Source organism: Ambystoma mexicanum, chromosome 3p (genome assembly GCF_040938575.1).
Source record: "Ambystoma mexicanum isolate Mex_15411 chromosome 3p, UKY_AmexF1_1, whole genome shotgun sequence".
Classification (NCBI taxonomy): domain Eukaryota; kingdom Metazoa; phylum Chordata; class Amphibia; order Caudata; family Ambystomatidae; genus Ambystoma; species Ambystoma mexicanum.
In genome coordinates, this window is record NC_090925.1 from 758,780,790 (window position 1) to 758,798,456 (window position 17,667).

A 17,667-nucleotide genomic window follows, 5' to 3' on the forward strand; every position below is an offset into this window, starting at 1 on the left:
TTGTTTTATTTGCAGCGGGATCAATTTCAAATTTTTAGCGGCCCATGCATTAAAGCTTGCTCTACCTAGTTTCTTCAGGGTCGTGAGAGGTTGTGTCAATAACATCTGATTATTCGATAGTAAAGAACTTCTTTCTTCTATAATTTCTGTTATATTGGCTTTCAAGTCCAACAGAGCCGTCTTGGTTCCATGATTAGTTCGGAAACCAGACTGTTTGTTTGCCAAGATGTTATTTGTCTTGTATAAACGGAACATTTGTAATAGGGCAGTAGTTTTCCGGTACCAAGGAGTCTAGATTATCCTTTTTTAAGAGCGGCGTAATCCAGGCTTCCTTGATAGCAGTTGGGACCAAAGCCTCAAAAAAGGACTGATTAACAAGTTCTGTGACCCACAGTGTTAGTGTACTTGCAAATTCCTTAAAAAGGGTAGTGGGGAATATGCCCCCTTTGCAAGATGTTGATTTAAGCCCTTCTATAATCTCTAGAACCTCTTGTTCCATCATTTTAGTGAAGGAAAAGAGATTTGTAGTCGGAGCAGAGTCATCCGAGCTTGAGATCACTGTATCCTCTAGTAAGCATTGTGATTCTATTGTTTTCTTAATACGCATTTGATGAAGCTGAGTTTTCTGACAGAAACTGTCCCGTATGTCCTGACACCAGTCATCATCAGTACTGAGTTTGTCTGTTTGTTTGTTTTAATATTTGTAGTGCACGCCAGACCCGAAGGTATCAGGGCGCAATAAGCATCAAGAGGATTGTTCAGCTTAGGTTACATTTCTGTGCAGGTACAGGCATTTATGATTACAAATTTACACAATATACATAGTACACCTTAAACACAGTGAGCACGGACAAAGCAAGAAATATGATATGTGTAAAGGGGAGTTCAGAGGTCATTTTCCTTGATCCAGTGGATGAGGTTTGACCTGAAGCAAAGGTATGGTAGATCTTCCCTGAGGGGTGGTGGGAGAGTGTTCCAATATTGGGAGGCTTTGACCGGGAAGCTGCTCCCGCCAGTCCTAGTGCGTTTAAATCTGAGCACTGTTAGGAGATTGGCACTGGCAGTTCTCGTGGGGCGGTTAAAGGACTTTCTCATGAATCTGGGTGTGAGGTATTGTGGGGGAGCATTGTGGAGACATTTGTGGGTCAAGGAGGCTGTTTTTAGAAGGATTTTATCTTTCGTGGAGAGCCAATTATTATTTCTTCTAATATCAGAAATGTGGGCTTTCTTGGGGATACTTAGGGCTGCTCTCAGGGCATTATTTTGTCAAATCTGGATTTTGTTAGTAATATATGTGTTACTCCCTAAATATAGGGCATTACAATACTCCAATTTCGACAAAATAAGGGCTCTTGCTAAGGTGATGCAATTGTTGGAGGACAAGAAGGGCTTAGCTGCTCTAATTAGCTTGCAAGTGTAGGCAGTAGATGAGGCCATGGAGTTGACTTGTTTTTTAAAGGTTATGGTGGAGTCTAAGTAGAATCCAAGGGTTTTGACTTTCTTAATGTTGATATCATCTATTCTGAAGTTGGAGTAGTTGTGGCCACGTTTATTAAGGGTCGTAGGGCTACCGAGGATGAGGAGTTCCTTTTTGTCATCATTCAGGCATAGACAGTGAGAGGCCATCCATGCCTGGATGATGAGGTACACTCTATTCACAAAGGCCAAATCCTTGTTGTAGTCTGCCGTCAACGGGATGAGGATCTGGGTATCATCAGCATAATTAATGTAGGTGATACCCAAGCCATCAAGATCATCAAAAAGGGGCTTTGTGAAAATGTTGTACAAGGTGGGGGACAAACAGGAGCCCTGAGGCGCACCGCAGGTGATGGGTATGGGGTCAGCGGCCGCAGCAGGTGAAAAGACGTGCATTGTCCTGTTGTCGAGGAAGGATTGGATCCAACCAATTGCTTCTTGTGAAAAGTGGGCCACGGAATCCAGGTGGTTACACAGGACTTTGTGGTCCACTAGGTCCAACGCAGCAGAGAGGTCAAGTAGAAGCATTAGTGCTGCCTTTCCACTGTCTCTCAGCGCATCAATTTGTGCCTTTAGGTCAATCAGTGCAGTTTCAGTCCCATGTTAAGGTCTGAAACCTGACTGGCGTACTCCCAAAAGAAGGTTGCATTCCAAATATTGTTGGATTTGAAGGTAGGCTTTGAGTCTTGATTCAGTAGTAGGACCTTTAAGTTCTACTGAAGTCCTAAAGAGTTCCTTGGATTTCAAAGATTGCTCTTTCAATTCTATTATTAAGGGGTAGACGTTTAGCTTCTAGTGTCAAATCCGTATATTCCTTGACTGATAATTTGTATGCAGTCAGAGTGAGAGGAGAGGGATGATTTTGCAAGCGGTGTTCAGATTTCCTCTTATTTTTTCTGGCCGAGATTAGCTCAGTATAGAAGCGAAGTTTATAGCCTTCCTGTTTCTTAGTCTTAGAAGGGCAAAGAGGGGCAAGAATATCGAACGCTTTGTTAGTCGTATCACTAAAGGCAACAATAAATTCCTCCAGAGGCAATCCACCAGCTAAGGGTGGTAATAAAGGTCGGAAAGTTGATTGAAAAGCTTCAGAAGTAATGTTTTTTAGATTACGCATTTCCCTCAGTGGGGTTGATTCTTTCAGCATATTCTCAAGTTTTAATGACAGATTAAAAAGCACCAGAAAGTGGTCCGACCAGGGACATATTTCTACATTCTGTAGCGTTAGTGCCTGGTTTTTGACCAATATCCAATCAAGTATATTTCCTGCTTTCTGTGTCGGTTTTTGTCCACCAGTTGTGAAAACCCAAGAGATGACAATGTTTGCAATAGAGATTGCACTTCCAGATCCTGTAAATTATTGGCCCATAAGTTAAAATCCCCAAGGATGGTAACTGCATTATTAGTTTTACACGAGCTTCCAATAAATGCCAGCAGTTGTTCTTCAAAAAGAGGAGTGCTTCGCGGCGGCCTATATAGAATTATTATGCTTAATGAGTGTGGTGAATCAATATTAAGTTTAAGTTGGCTGACATGAATGCAGATTTGGGGGTGTGGAGATATAAACAATCTAGGGTTTGCCTAAAAATCATAGCCATACCACCCCCTCGTCCAGTTTTACGATCAGTGTTCAGACATTTATATCCATGTGGTGTTGCAAGTGTTATGGAGTATAACGATGCATCATGGAGCCATGTCTCAATTAAGATGAGAATGTCAAAATGATTCTCTGTGATGCAGTCACCGATTTCAATTGCATGCATCACCATAGAGAAGGGAAGAAATTGATAGAGTGGATGAAATGGATAGAGTGGACGGAATCGATAGAGTGGACAGAATGAGTGGACGGAATGCAAATGTAAATGTTAACGTGCCCCACACGTGTACTCTGCTTTCCTGTTCCCCTTGCTGTTGCTATATATCCGTATCCCCCTCCTGTCGCTGCAATCCCAGCCCCTTGCCTCTATGTATCCGTGTGTTGCTCTGGTCCTTGCCATTCTGTTCACGTGCCTGATCTCGGGCGCTTTAAAGATAACCATCATATCATATCACTTTACTTACCCTCTACTATACACCATCACTCAACTAGAACACAGCTGCACCCCTGATTAATTTGGGCTAGCTGTTCAGATACGAACACAACCCCATGAACACCTCATCACCCTATAAAATGCAGCTAGCCGAGCACATTCCGGCTAATTGCTCACATATGCGTCCTTCAGGCCTAACACAGCCAGAGCCCAGTTTTGGTTTCCACCCACCAGACTGCATACATCCAACTGATATCTTCAGCACCACACCTAATGCTAGGATGCAGCTACCATCTGGCAATTACATCAGCTGCACACATATCTGGTGCATCCACGCACCCTACAACACTTTCTCTCTCTACTGACCAGAACTATGGCTCCCGAGGGCGTTCAACCTGCCAGCACTTTGAGGTCATACCAATGATATATAGAGCACTATATAAATGTCAAGTAACATAACATAACATAACATAGAGCGTGTATTCAAAAGTCTACATTTAATAGTAGTATTGTTTTCATCTATGGACAATAATGGTATGTCTTGAACTTTTGGAGCACTTTCCACAAAATTCACTGTTAGTGCAGTAGCTACAGTGTCGGGGTGATTTCCCGGGGGCCGGCAGAGCCGTCCGCGAACCTCTGGGGCTGGGGAGGCCCCAACTCCTCCGGCGTCCCAAAAGGAGTATGAGGCACACACAAGAGCAAAGTAATTACTGCTGTTTATGTAATGGAAGGGATTGTTCTCGGCCCGTATGCATCTGGGAGACGCTCTCTGTTAGAGGGGCTCGCAGGCCCTTTTTACCGTAGTATGATGCGCTATTTGCATCACCTGGGAAAATTGTCACAAAACCTAATGCCAGCTCGGGCTGGCTCCCCGAGTGGTAGGGTTAGTATAGTTACCTATAGGAGGGAATATTAGTGGATGAGGATGGGTCAGGTGGTACACTTGGGCTGTCCCTAACACTTGCTACAACAAATTAGTTACAAGGGGACACTTGGTGACTGGCTAACAACAATGGCGTCAGTGAGGAGCCCCCCGTACTCTGATTGGTTCCCTCGCGAGCCCCCAAGCCTGGGACCATCGTCGTTCCCAGCTCACGATGTAGGTGCTGGCAACAATGTGCAACTATGTGTTAGTGGTGGACAATGGACAGGTCTTGCTAGTGGCTGATGATCATGCCTTTCCCACCGTTGTAGGTGTCCAACCTGTCGCTTCGTTGTTGCAAACTGTGTCCCAGACGTGGGACCCCGGCGACTTTCTGTCTCGTGAGTTTGGAATTTTGTAAGTTCGGCTTGGTCACATGTGGAGAGACCATAGCTGGAGCAGAATTATGAGCATTTGATTTGTATTTCAGATCTGAGGGGCGCTTGGCGGTGGCAGGTGTAACCTTGGCGCTGGGAGCGCGGCATGTGTGTTGCAACATTGCGGCCTTGGCTGTGGGCTCTCGTTGGGGCTCGTTCTGCGTGGTCAGCGTGTTGCTTTTTCGTCTTGGGAGGATTTTCATCTGAGAGGCTCCTGCCTGGGGACTCTTGCTTGTGGCCTACTCGGGCCTAGTTTCTGGGTGGCGGTATATAATCCATAACATGGGTGTCGTGGGATGACAGAGTGTCACAGGCAGCAGTATATATACATGACGACATCTGTATAGGGATAGGGTAGCGAGAAAGCATCTGGAAGCGTATACACAAGCCCTTCAGGCATCTTGCGTTTCTGCGGTGCTGTAGAAGGCCTATGTGAAAAATAACAATGATGTATGTCTGTGGGTGTGCCAGTCTGCTACGTCATAGCACTGAGTATGTTCTTCATGTAGGTTGGTGTGTGAGTGACCAGTGTGCATGTTGGCACATGTGTTCTTGTCTGTTGGCTATGTCGTCATGGCATCTCTAACGATGATGGGTTCCGTGGTTGCTGGCTAATCGAGCTGGTCCATAAGGCAGACATCGGCTTGACCAGGACGTGCTAGTGGGCAGGCTCCTCGGGCGTGTGGGCCGTGGACACAGGGGACGTGGGCATCCGGTGAGGGGATGAATTGGTCGAACTCCTCTCACGGGGGGTGCTTGGGCCGTGATCCCCTGGGCCATGGTTTGGATGAGAATGGGAAGAGGGTGTTTTCCCATTTTCCCACTTCAGTCCCCCCTCTGGTCGACTGGTCGACCACAAAATGATCTGCTCTCTTCTCTCCGTGTACTCTCCATACCTTTGTTATTCCAGCTAGATGTCCATACTGGTTCACATGGTCCTCAAATGACCAGTAAATGTACACGCATCCACCACCGGGTTTGCAGTAGACCCACTTACCAACATAATTCTTCGGGTTCCTTGGGTTCTCTAACTTCACTGATGGCGGGTGTAGGTCTGCTTCTAATATTTGCTTGCACAACCTCTCTCGTTCCTTTATGATGATATCTGTGTGTTTGTCGTCTTCGGCTGGCATCAGGACGTGCATGCCGATCATTTCCAACATTTCATCAGTTGTGAGTGCTGATATTGCTTTCCATAATCTGGCCATCCCCAATATTATGCATCCAGCTATTATTTTAAGACCCTCTGACAGCCACGATGGCATCCATGACCATAGATAAGAAAACCAGGTGCCATCTCTCTTCACGCCCTTTGCTTCTTCTTCCATCTTGGCGTGCATCTTGGCAAGTTGTGATACTGCCTCAGAAAGCGTGCCATTGTCAGCGTCATTGGCAGGGGTAAACATGCAACATGAACTTCCAATGTTTGCACAAACTCCTCCTTCCATTGCTGTTAGGAGATCCAACACATAACTATTCTGAAGTGCTACCATTCGTACTGCCCTTAGTTCTTCTTTTATCGCGTTGAATCCATTGACGGTGGACTTTATTGTCATCATCAGCTCCCATCTCGTTATTTGGAGCCACTTTGCATTTGCATACGCCTGCATTCCTGGATGTATTATAGAGGAAAAGAACATTGCCGCTCTGCTGAATAGTCTGTGTTCTGGTGGGATGTTACTAAGGGCTGTTTCCGATCTTCCCCACAGATAGTTCCCCGTCAGTGGTTCTCCTTGTCTTTTTACTCTTGACAATGTTGCTGTGCCGTCCTTTTCCTGCCCTCCTCCTGTCGTCACTGATCTTTCCTTCCTTTTATTCCCTTCGTCCATTTTAGGGAATTTCCCCAGGTTGACATGTTTCTGTGGCACTACTAGGGATGGTACGTTTATGTGTACTATAGTGCATATATTCCATTCCAAGATGCTGTACCGGCACCCTCTTCAGTTATCATTACTGTTCTTTTGCAGTTGCTGTTCCTTTTAACATCAATGTTTCTGTCTTGTTGATAACATAGTGTAGGTGTAGTTAGTGGGAGTATTGTTATTAGATCCTCGTCTTTCTCTAGCCATGTTACCAGTGCTGCGCTCCTTATCCATCCGTTGTAACCCTTATTGTTCTCTTCATCCATTTTTGCCACAGTTGCTCTTGCCAATGTTACCATATTGCTCCCCACGACCCCATCTGTCCATCCTTCTTTGGTGTACACCTTTCCATATATTACTATCAGCGGTCTTTCCCAGCACCCTAGTAGTCCAGGAACTTCTCTTGCACGCCATTCACATTGTAGGTAATTCAATGTTACTTCCTTTGTTTCCCCTTTGTCTGGTCCATCCGTCACATATTGGAGCCCTTGTGTATGTTGCCAGTAGTTATTGTACATGGGAAGTGTTTTGATGAAGTTATTTTCATACGGGTATGTGTCCCTTGTCTTCCACTGCAGTATTGCTAGTCTCCCTAGAAATCGTCCTCTTGTTTGGAACAGAGCCAGGTATATCAGGCACTCTACTGATGCTGCAGGTACCTCAGTAGCCACAAATGTTCTTGATGCGCTCATGGCGTATAGGATCAATGAGCACACATAGCAGTTGTCCCCTTACCAATTTTGGACATGTGCTGGTGCCACATGTTGTTTGAGACGTGTGCAGACTCCGTAAAATATGTGTCTACCACGTTGTTATCAATAGACGTACTACATTTAATCCTCTTCCCGTTTACTCTTCGGTTACTTGTACCACCCGACACGTACCTGTTGCAGCCGTGGTGGGGGGTTGACTAGTGGGAGGTGCAGCCATGACATAGGAAGCATAATGTGCCTGCCAGACAGTGGCAGCAAGTAGTCCCGTGATAAACAACAGGCCTATAATTTTTATTACAATAGCTTATATCACTGGCATTTTCCTCTTACCTTTGCTGCGGTCATGCAGCTTTTTACCTTTGACGATATAGATGCCCGCCTGAAAATTTCTAAAAATAAGCATTAATTTTGTTAGTTTGTTTATTCAAGCTCTCCCTATCATGTAGTCGCTTAATGTCCAGGCAAAAAGTTGTTCCCACGCTTTCCTTAGCGTCCTATCTCTCAGGGCTGGCAAGTGCTCGTGGAGATGTGGGAATGATTGCTCTATGATCAAAATGAACGTGTTGTAATATACACATATTCTTCTTTTCTTTAGATATTTTTGTCTTTTTATAGCGTATACAAATTGGTGTGACAGTTCTTCTGGGGTATTGTCATCCATGGGCAGCATTTACCCCTGGGCAAAACGTATGTGTTAGTACCTTTCATCAACTTCTTCTATGTAAAACAGTACTGCGCTGTTCCTGCATGTGCGAGACAAAAAGAGAAATAGAACATGCATGTGTCTACACAGTGTTGTGTGAAATTGCAGATATTTTGACAATGTTCTTTATTTAGGTAGTGGCTGGGACGGGGCTTGTCTGGTCGGGGCTTGTTGGGGCTGTGGTTTTCTTACTTTGGGATCTCGTTACCATGGGGTGGACTATGGACAATTGTCCACTTGAGTCCTTGGGGGAGCTTTGAGTTTGGAAGGAGTCAGGGGCTGTGTTGCTGTTGCTGTTGTTTGCAGTTGCTGCTGCGTTGGCCCTGTCGTCGACGCAAGGGCGGGTCTGATCTTTGTAGGGCTTGATGTCGTGCAAATGCGCCCACACGTTCTTGTCTCAGAGTTTCAAGGCTCTAGGAGCTGTTTTTTCCACCAGGTGGGGCCCGGTGAAACGAGGGCTGTTCCACCGGTGGTTAAAGTTGCGCAGGAGGACGTGGTCCCCCTCACTTACTGTTGACTGTGCTGCTTGTTCCTGCTCTTCGTTTGGTCTCTGTTCTTTTTGGGGCTTCTTTGACCCGCCCCTTGTTCGCTCGATCTGTTGAGAGACAAAGGTGACACTAGTAACCAAGGAAGAGACGTATTCGTACATTTCTTCACCAAAGATAGTCTGAAATGCATGCAAATCTGTTATAGCTCTTGATGGTGGTGTCAGTGGGAGGTGCATTTGGCGTCCGGTCACCACCTCGTGGGGTGTGAGGTGGTGGTGCAACCCTGGCCTGTTTCTTAACTCAAATAGGGCTAAGGGGAGGCAGTAGAGCCAGCTTTTCTTAGTTGATTGCTGTATTTTTGCTATCTCTTCTTTTAGGAGGCCGTTGAGGCATTCACAAATGCCATTCACCTGTGAGTGGTACGCGCATACAAACTTGTGCTTGATACCAAGGAGAGCAGTGATGTGTTGGAACATTTCATTGGCAAAGTGTGGGCCATTGTCAGACCCCAACACTTCGCATACCCCCCTCCTCGGGAACACCTCCCTCACAAGGAACTTTGCTACTCTGAAGGCGTCGGCATGGGAGCATGGACCGGCCTTGATCCACCTTGAAAATGGGCACACTACCACAATCATGTATCTGTACCCTTGACATACATTGATCATGTCAACGTAGTCAATATGAAGGTGCAGGAAGGGTCCTTCCGGCCGTGGTATAGTACCTTTGATCACTTGCAGCATGTGACCGGCCGTGAATTGTTGACAAGTGAGACAATTGCTGATGAAGTTTGCAACATGTGAATTTAGCTCAGGACAGAACCACCCCTCTTTTATTCATGCTGCAATCACTTCTTTCCCTGTGTGTGCGAGGTGATGTGGTTGGGCCAGGGCTGTTTTAAATAGTGCCAGGGGCATCACTATTTTGCCTGTATTGTTCTGTCGCCATAATGCGTCTGTGGGGGACATTGTGCGTCCTCTTTTGACCCACAGCTCCTTCTCTGCCATGGGTGCTGCTGCCTGTAATTCCATTATTTCATTTTCAGGGATGTGGGTGTACCCATCCTTCATCAACATTTGTCTTGCCCCCACCCTCCCCTTATCTTTTTCTTTTTCTGCGGGGGTGCAGATCTCACCGAAATATGCAGCATGTTTAGCATGTGCGTCTGCTGTTTTGTTTCCTTTGGAAATGGGATCATCCCCGTTTGTATGGGCCTGACACTTCACCAAGGCTATTTCTTCGGGGTCTTCAATTCTTCAATTAGTTCAGCAAGTAGTAGGTCATGTTGCACTGGGGTGCCGTCTGCTCTTCTGAATCCTCTTCACTGCCACTTAATTAATCCAGAATGTACAGTTGATGTGACGTATGCACTATCAGAATATATTGTTACTCTTTTGCCATTGCTTTCTTTTAGTGCTAAAATTAGGGCCACTAATTGTGCTGCTTGGGCAGAGTAGTGTTGTGGTAACTGAACGCATTTCACTGGGACATCGGTCCAATCCTCTGTCAGTCTCACCACTGCTGCTCCTGTTCTGCGTACCCCATCACTCTGGTCAATTGTTGAGGACCCATCAATGTACATTATTTCTCCCCCCTATAGGGCATTTTCCTCAACCTTTCTTGTGCTATAGTAGGTGTTAATGGCCTGTGTGCAGTCATGAGTGTAGTTGCCATCTTCTACTATCTCTGCTATAAACCTCGCTGGGTTCACGTTGCTGCACTTTACAATTGTTAACTCTGGCCTGGACAAAATTACTTCGTACCCTGATGCATTTTGAGTTGTCAAAGTTGATTTTGGTTTGTTCAGTATTGCAAAAAGGGCATGTTCCACGTACAGTGTGGTCGGGCAGCCCATTGTTATTGAGGATGATTTTTCTACCGCAAAAGCTGCGGCGGCCAAGCTCTGTTCACACGGGAAGTGGTCTAACATTACAGGGTCCATGTGTCCACTGTAGAATGCTACTGGTTTGTGTCCCATGCTAGTTTGTTGTGTCAGCACTGCCCTCATTACTGCTGAGCTACAATGTGAAAAGATGAAAAATTGTGCTTCATAATTTGGGGTGGCCAGTACTGGTTCTGTGGATATGGCATGTTTTAGTTCCTGAACTGCCTCTGTCATTTCTGTGGTCCACCTCAACTTCTTCTCCCCCTCTGCACTTCTCTGAGGGCCTTAAGCAGTGGTCCTATGTATGAGCTGTAATCAAAAACCCAGGCCCTGCAGTAGTTGCATATGCCCAAGAACTGCTGCAGTTCTCTCACTGTCTGTGGCTGTGGTGTGCTGGTTATGGCCTGTGCCCTTTGTGGTGCAATATTCCTTCCATTTTGTGAAATGGGCTGGCCTATGTAGAGCACTTGTTCTTGGCAGTACTGCAGATTTTCCTTGTCTACCTTGTACCCTTTCTCTGCTAACACTGTGAGCATTTTGATGGAGTCTCTCCTGCACTTCTCTTCTGTGGTGCTACAGATGATGATGCCATCTATATTGCAGCACTGTGCTTTCCATCTCAATGTTACCCAAATCCATTTGTATCACCCTGTTAAAGATAGATGGTGACTTGCAGTACCCTTGGGGCAGCCTGGTATGTTTCCATTTTGTGTTGCGGTATGTGAAACTTGTCAGGTCTTGTGAGTCAGGGTGCAGGGGTATTGAGAAAAATGTGTTTTTGAGGTCAATCACCATAAATCGTGCAATTTGCAGTACCGTTATTAGCGCCTTCCCTCTTCCCATTGAGCACTATGGGGGCTCAAATTGGAATGGGGAATGGTTTTTTCAATGGGGACTTACCGGTCCCGCAAAGGTCGGAATAGACCAGTAAGTCCCTTTTGAACGAGGGCGGACTCGGTACCAGTATTGGAGGTAGTCATGGCGCTAATAGCGCCATGATTACCTCCAAACTCAGAATGAGGCCTATAATCTTCTTTTTCCACAGTCCCATTTCCCTATCATTCTCTTCCCTCTCTTCCTCCTTCCTTCTCATCTCTGTTTTCTGCATGTGCCATTCTTTCTGCTATTGCCCTTATGCGCTCTTCTTCCTTCTTTCTTTCTTCCGCCTGTTCCTTCATTCTCGCCATCTCTTCCTTATGTGCCTTCTTTTCCTCCTGTCTGTTCCTTGTTTCCTTCTCGAACTGTCTAATCTGTGCGCTTCGTACGTTCTTCAATTCCGCCAACCTTTCCTCCAATATTTCTTCCTCCTCTTGTGAAAGTTGTCCTTCTCTCCTTTTACTTACCTCGTGCCCTGTGTGGCTGCTATCCATCTCTTCCTTATTTACCTTTCTCGCTGCGTCCTCCTCTTCCTCTGTTAGTGTTCCCCGGAGCTTCAGAAGCACCTGTGCTGCTACCTACTCATCTGACCCTACGTTTGCAAAATTCCCCAGGGCCCTCCTGTCACCCCCCTTTCCTGTCGGTGTTGTGGTTGAATCTACCATACCTGCCGCCCCATCCTTTTTTGACAATCGTCTGGGGGTGCGTATGGTGGGGGGCTGTATGTGGGGTTGGAGTATCCCTCAGCAGCCGTTAGTTGTTGTCGGGCAGCTTCTCTAAGTTCTGTTACTGAATACAACCCCCCTTCCTCCTCCTTCACTACCTTAACCATCGGCATGTCCTCTGCCCCTTCTTTTTTAACCTTTGCCTCTGCTACCGCAAATGATCCTTCTGCCTCCTCCTCACTTTCTTCAGTGCTGGGCGAGTTCTTGGTCGTCTTACCCCCATCCTCTCCTTTCTCCTTCTCTTCTTTTACCTGTTTTTCCTCCCTTATCCCCTTCTCCTCCTTTACCCACTGTACTGTGAACATACCTGGTTTAGTTCCCTGGAACATCTTCCAAAGATCAAAAACTTCTAAGTGGTTTGCTAACTGCTTCCCTTTGTGAAGATATGTTAGCAGATAGTGTTGAGTAAACGTATCGAAGCTGCCGTTGGGCGGCCACGGTATCCTTATTTTATTGTCCGTTCCTTGTGTCCATTCAATACTATACTTTATTTTCTTCTTGTGTGGTGACAATGTCGTGCAGATGTGCTGGGGCGGTGTAGTTAAAGCACTTCCCATGTATCTCCACCCTGCTCCTGCCCCCGATCCATAGTACGTGGCCATGTTACAATTTTACCTTTCTCAATGGCAACCGTTTATCTGGCCCCGTAAACTGGGGACTTTCGACTGTCCGCTGAAAGGGAAAGCAATTTTTATTTTACACTATTATTTAATTTTGTTATTCCTTTCTTCCCGATGCTACAACTATGGCCCCCTTCGGCCGTGGCGCACAAAGCCCCCTGCGGCTATGTGTCCTGTGCAGCGTGCCTCTTGGCTGCCCCACCTTCCTGTGCCGCCTGTACTTGGCACACCTTCAACTTAGCTCCTCCTCTTCCCCGTCCCCACTGTCTGCTCAGCCCGCTTCCTCTTCTTGTGCAACCCCCTTGTCGAGCACGGCCGGCGTTCTCCGTGTGCGGCCGCCTCTACCCCCTTGGCTCCTCCCCGTTTGAGCACAGCCAGCGTTCTCTGTGCGCGGCTGCCTTTCCCCCTTTGCCCCTACCCTTTAATACCCCCTGTCCCCAACCACCCCTGGATGGATGCGAGATGGTAGCGGTGTCCTATATAAGCCCTATGGGTGACGTCACCAACCTCTACAAGATACTGTGAGTACGCTCGCTATCTTTTTACACTTTTAACCCCACAGCTGTCTTCCCACTTTGTCTGGAGTGGAGAAATCAACATTCAATTTACTTAGTATAATCGGACTGCGCACGCTGTGTCGCCACGCGTGTGACACGCCCCCTCTCCAGAGGAGCTTAACCAGCCAATTATCTTCTGCACTTGGTAAACAATCTAGCTACCCCCTGCCGGAAAACGTCATCTACTTAATGAGCTTCAACACTCAATTAGTAGGTATCCTCATCTACTCATTGATCTACAACGTCAACTCATAGGAAAGCCACACCCCCCTCTTATACAGGTGTCCACGATCTTGAACCAATCCGCGCCCTCTAACAGTCGTACGTGGGTGCCCAAGGCCCCACCCAATTCACTTTGTGATGCTGTAGGGGACTGCCCAAGTGCCTGTCCCGCTACAGCTCACACCTCTATCGCCGCTGATCAGTCAAAATCAATTTCCACACACTGCTACAACCGCCCGCCTCCCTCTTTACAATTCCTCCCCCCTCCCATACAACATTACGTTGCTGGTTGGGTGTGCCATACTCACCAAGTCCTCATGAGCCGGGGCCGCTCGACTGCGGGCACCCCTCCAAAGCGGCTCGCCACCTCCCCTCATCTGGACCACGTCTGGACACTCGCCAACCGCGGGCGGGATACTTCTCAAGTCGGCTCCCAATGGCCAATGTCCGGGTTGCGCTATCCGGTCTTCTTGCAGTTCCGCATTGGGATAGGGTAGCGAGAAAGCATCTGCAAGCGTATACACGAGCTCTTCAGGCATCTTGCGTTTCTGTGGTGCTGTAGAAGGCCTATGTGAAAAATAACAACGATGTATGTCTGTGGGTGTGCCAGTCCGCTACGTCATAGCACTGAGTATGTTCTTTGTGTAGGTTGGTGTGTGAGTGACCAGTGTGCATGGTGGCACATGTGTTCTTGTCTGTTGGCTATGTCGTCATGGCATCTCTAACGATGATGGGTTCCGTGGTTGCTGGCTAATCGAGCTGGACCATAAGGCAGGCATCGGCTTGACTAGGGCGTGCTAGTGGGCAAGCTCCTCGGGCGTGTGGGCCGTGGACACAAGGCACGTGGGTATCCGGTGAGGGGATTAATTGGTCGAACTCCTCTCGCGGGGGGTGCTTGGGCCGTGATCCCCTGGGCCATGGTTTGGATGAGAATGGGGGGAGGGTGTTTTCCCATTTTCCCACTTCAACAGGGTTTGAATTTGTGCTCTTTACACATGCATTAGTCAGAGCATGTAGGTGAATTAAATCACGCCGTCCCAATTTCCAGCGCAGAGCAAGTCATTATCAGTGTTTGTAGAGCTTGACTCATCTGCCTCTAATCAAAGGCGTCCTCTACAATTCCTCTGTATAAAGGAAACGAGGTCCCACTGGTTATTTTTCAAGGTATGCATTTTTAATGCTATAGAGATAATTAGAAGAAAATAGAGAGAGAAGGCAGAGCAGAGCACTCACTGGAAATGAACCGGCACAAACCATCCCGTTAGCCGCAGGCGTGTTCGCTCCTGTGTTACAAATTTAAACACTCAGGGAGTCTAGGAAATATAGTTCCCGGCTTCCTGATCGCGTGTACAGAAACAGAAGTTTATGTTTTAAACTGCGCGGTACGCTAGTGAAAGAAAGGCAGAGTAATGCGAGGGGACTACAATACAGGCTGAACAAGAGGCAGCAAATGTATTTTAAAACAGATAAAAACGGTAAAATAATTATTAACAAGCTGCCTGAATAAAAGTGCACAATTGCGGGAGCGTCACAACAAGCAGGTGAAACAAAGTAACAATCACAAGAGCAAGATGAGGTAGGCTATTTACAGGACGGCACAACTACTCAGGGAGTCTAGGAAATGTAGTTCCCGGCTTCCTGACCACGTGTACATAAACAGAAGTTTCTCTTTTAAACCGTGCGGTACGCTAGTGGCATAGCTCCCAACTCACACGCTTTTGGCGGGTGTCACCCGCCTTGTAAACAGCGGACTCACCCGCCAAACCTCATGCACGCATTCATTTCAATGGGCCTCTCACCCGCCAAAAGTACAATCGGGTGTTTTCACCCGCTTTTGCGACATAAATGGTTGAGAGCTATGGCTAGTGGAAGAAAGGCACAGTAATGCGAGGAGACTACAATACAGGCTGAACAAGAGGCAATGTCAATACAATGTCAAATGTATGAAGAAGTTGGAGAGCCTGCAGTGACGAACCATGGGGGTTCATTGCCCCTCCCCAAAAGGGAGCCACCCTTTTTGGGACTAGGGTAGTGAGGCCGCTAATCTTAACACCCATTAGGGGACAGGGCAATTGGGATCCCACTGGGGTTGACTCTGCCCTTGGAGGACAGGCAATCCCTAATGAGCGATATGTGTTATCCTCCCTTGTCTCAAGAATCCCATAAGTTTGTTGGATACCAGAGGATTGAGAAATGTAATGAGTTTTCAAGGCATATATCTAAGGGGGGGAGGTGTTCTGATTTCTGACCCTGTTAAGGCACCTTACTCAGAGTGACTTGGAGAATGAGCCATAAGCCCTCCCCTTGCTACAGAGGAAGATAAAAGCCCATCCACATTGTTGGAAGGCCAGGGAGAAGGCCGCAGAGCCTCACGGAAGAGCTTTCCTGAGATTCGTGGCTTGGTGCGAGAAAACTGCACCATACATCTTGTTTGGCATTTTGCCGACGAGCCCAAGAAAGACACAACCGACTAGCCGCAGCATAGAAGCAGAACATCTGCGCAGGTGGCCCAGTTGGAGCTGGAGTCACCGGACCAAGAGGAATCACGGAGTTGCCGCCGAGAGTCCATGAGAGACTGGAGGAAAAAGGCATCATCTCCAACAAATCCAAAGGAGGACAACTAAATGAAATCCTGCTGCTTCCCCGCCACGCCCAACTGGAGGAGCACTGCCCAGAGGCAAAAGGAACACGGTTGCTTGCGGCAGTCGGGAGGTGAGCAATACGGTAGAGACTGACTCCTAGGCGGGGTGAGAAACAGACCCCGACATCGGGTGATAGAGAAGCAACCCCAAGACGGGGTGAGAGCAAAATGGCCCCAACACGGGGTGAGAAGCAGACCCAGTGATGGGTGGACAGAGAAACGACCTCAAGACAGGGTGACAACGAGACGACCCCAGGGCAGGGAAAGCAGCAAACAAACGCTAAGCCGGGGCAAAAGAAACTCAGCCCGGAGGTGGACCAGAGAGAGAAAGTACCCAAAGTGGGAAGGAAAACCCAAGCCTCAGCGAGGTGTAACCACTGATAAGGGTGGGGAGGACATTGTGGGAATCGGTCAAATACCAACCATAGAGATGACAGGGAACCAGACTCAACAAGACCAAGGGTATCAGACAGTCGGAACTGGCACAAATTATATAAGAAAGCTAAAAGCCATGAAAGGAAGCGGGAGAAAGGGACACTGAAATAAAGAGAACTTTCTATCCAGGATGGGGTAGGTGAAACAGACAGTTGTGTTGATTTATCTATGGGGCCAGGGACCCCTCTTTGAAGAAAAAACAAAACAGGGGTCAGAAACCAACCACTGTTCAATCTTTGGGGCAAGAAGCTATTGCTTTGTTTCTGTTTGTTTATTTTCTGTATTAGTGGTGGGGACAGGAATAAGGGCAGGTTAGGTTCTGGACGACCGATAAACCCTTATGTTATTGAACACCCTGACCAGCACTCTTTTGACTTCTTTATTTTCTTTAGGATAGGCCAGGGTTTTGATGCTAAGGGGCAGAAAGGAGTATTTTTACATAAACAGACCAGTCATACAAAAAGTCATCTTGTCAGTCTCCTGATTCTGACTTACCACACTGCACACATTGCTCTTTTATTTCTATATATCAAATTTGGGAATTGGAGCAATTACTAAGCCCTTGCACTGCAGAGACTAGGGCCTGCCTGTTAGAATTCTCTGTTACTTCCTAGGTGGCGTTCTGTTCCGGCAGTTGAATCGGGCGTGTAGCTGACGAGTTCTTTCTGCCAATATACCTCTCAGGGGTATAAAATAACCACCTGAGAAGTCTATTGGCCCAAAGATGAATGGACGCCACAGGAACTCGCTGACCTGCAAAGGAAAGTCAAGCTTAAAACCACAATGTATATAGAGGAAACAATAATCAAAGATAATAAGGTGTGTACCTTGCGCCCAGCAGGATTTTCCCTGCAAGTGATTAGAATTCCTGTTTGATGTTAACTGGCATATCCTATGAAGAGGACAATAAAATGATTAATGAATTGTGGGTTGTCTACTTTTAGCATGAACCGTGTCGTAAGAATCAGAAAACAATCTTACCAATAACCATAGTGTAGAGTTCCATAGAAATCGTGAATGTCTGGAGATAGGTTGATGATGAAAATAAATGCTCCTCCTAACACCCGCCGGCATGAGGATGCCTAACAGTGTCCCAAAAGGCAGTTCCAGTTCAACGGGTAGTTCAAACAATACA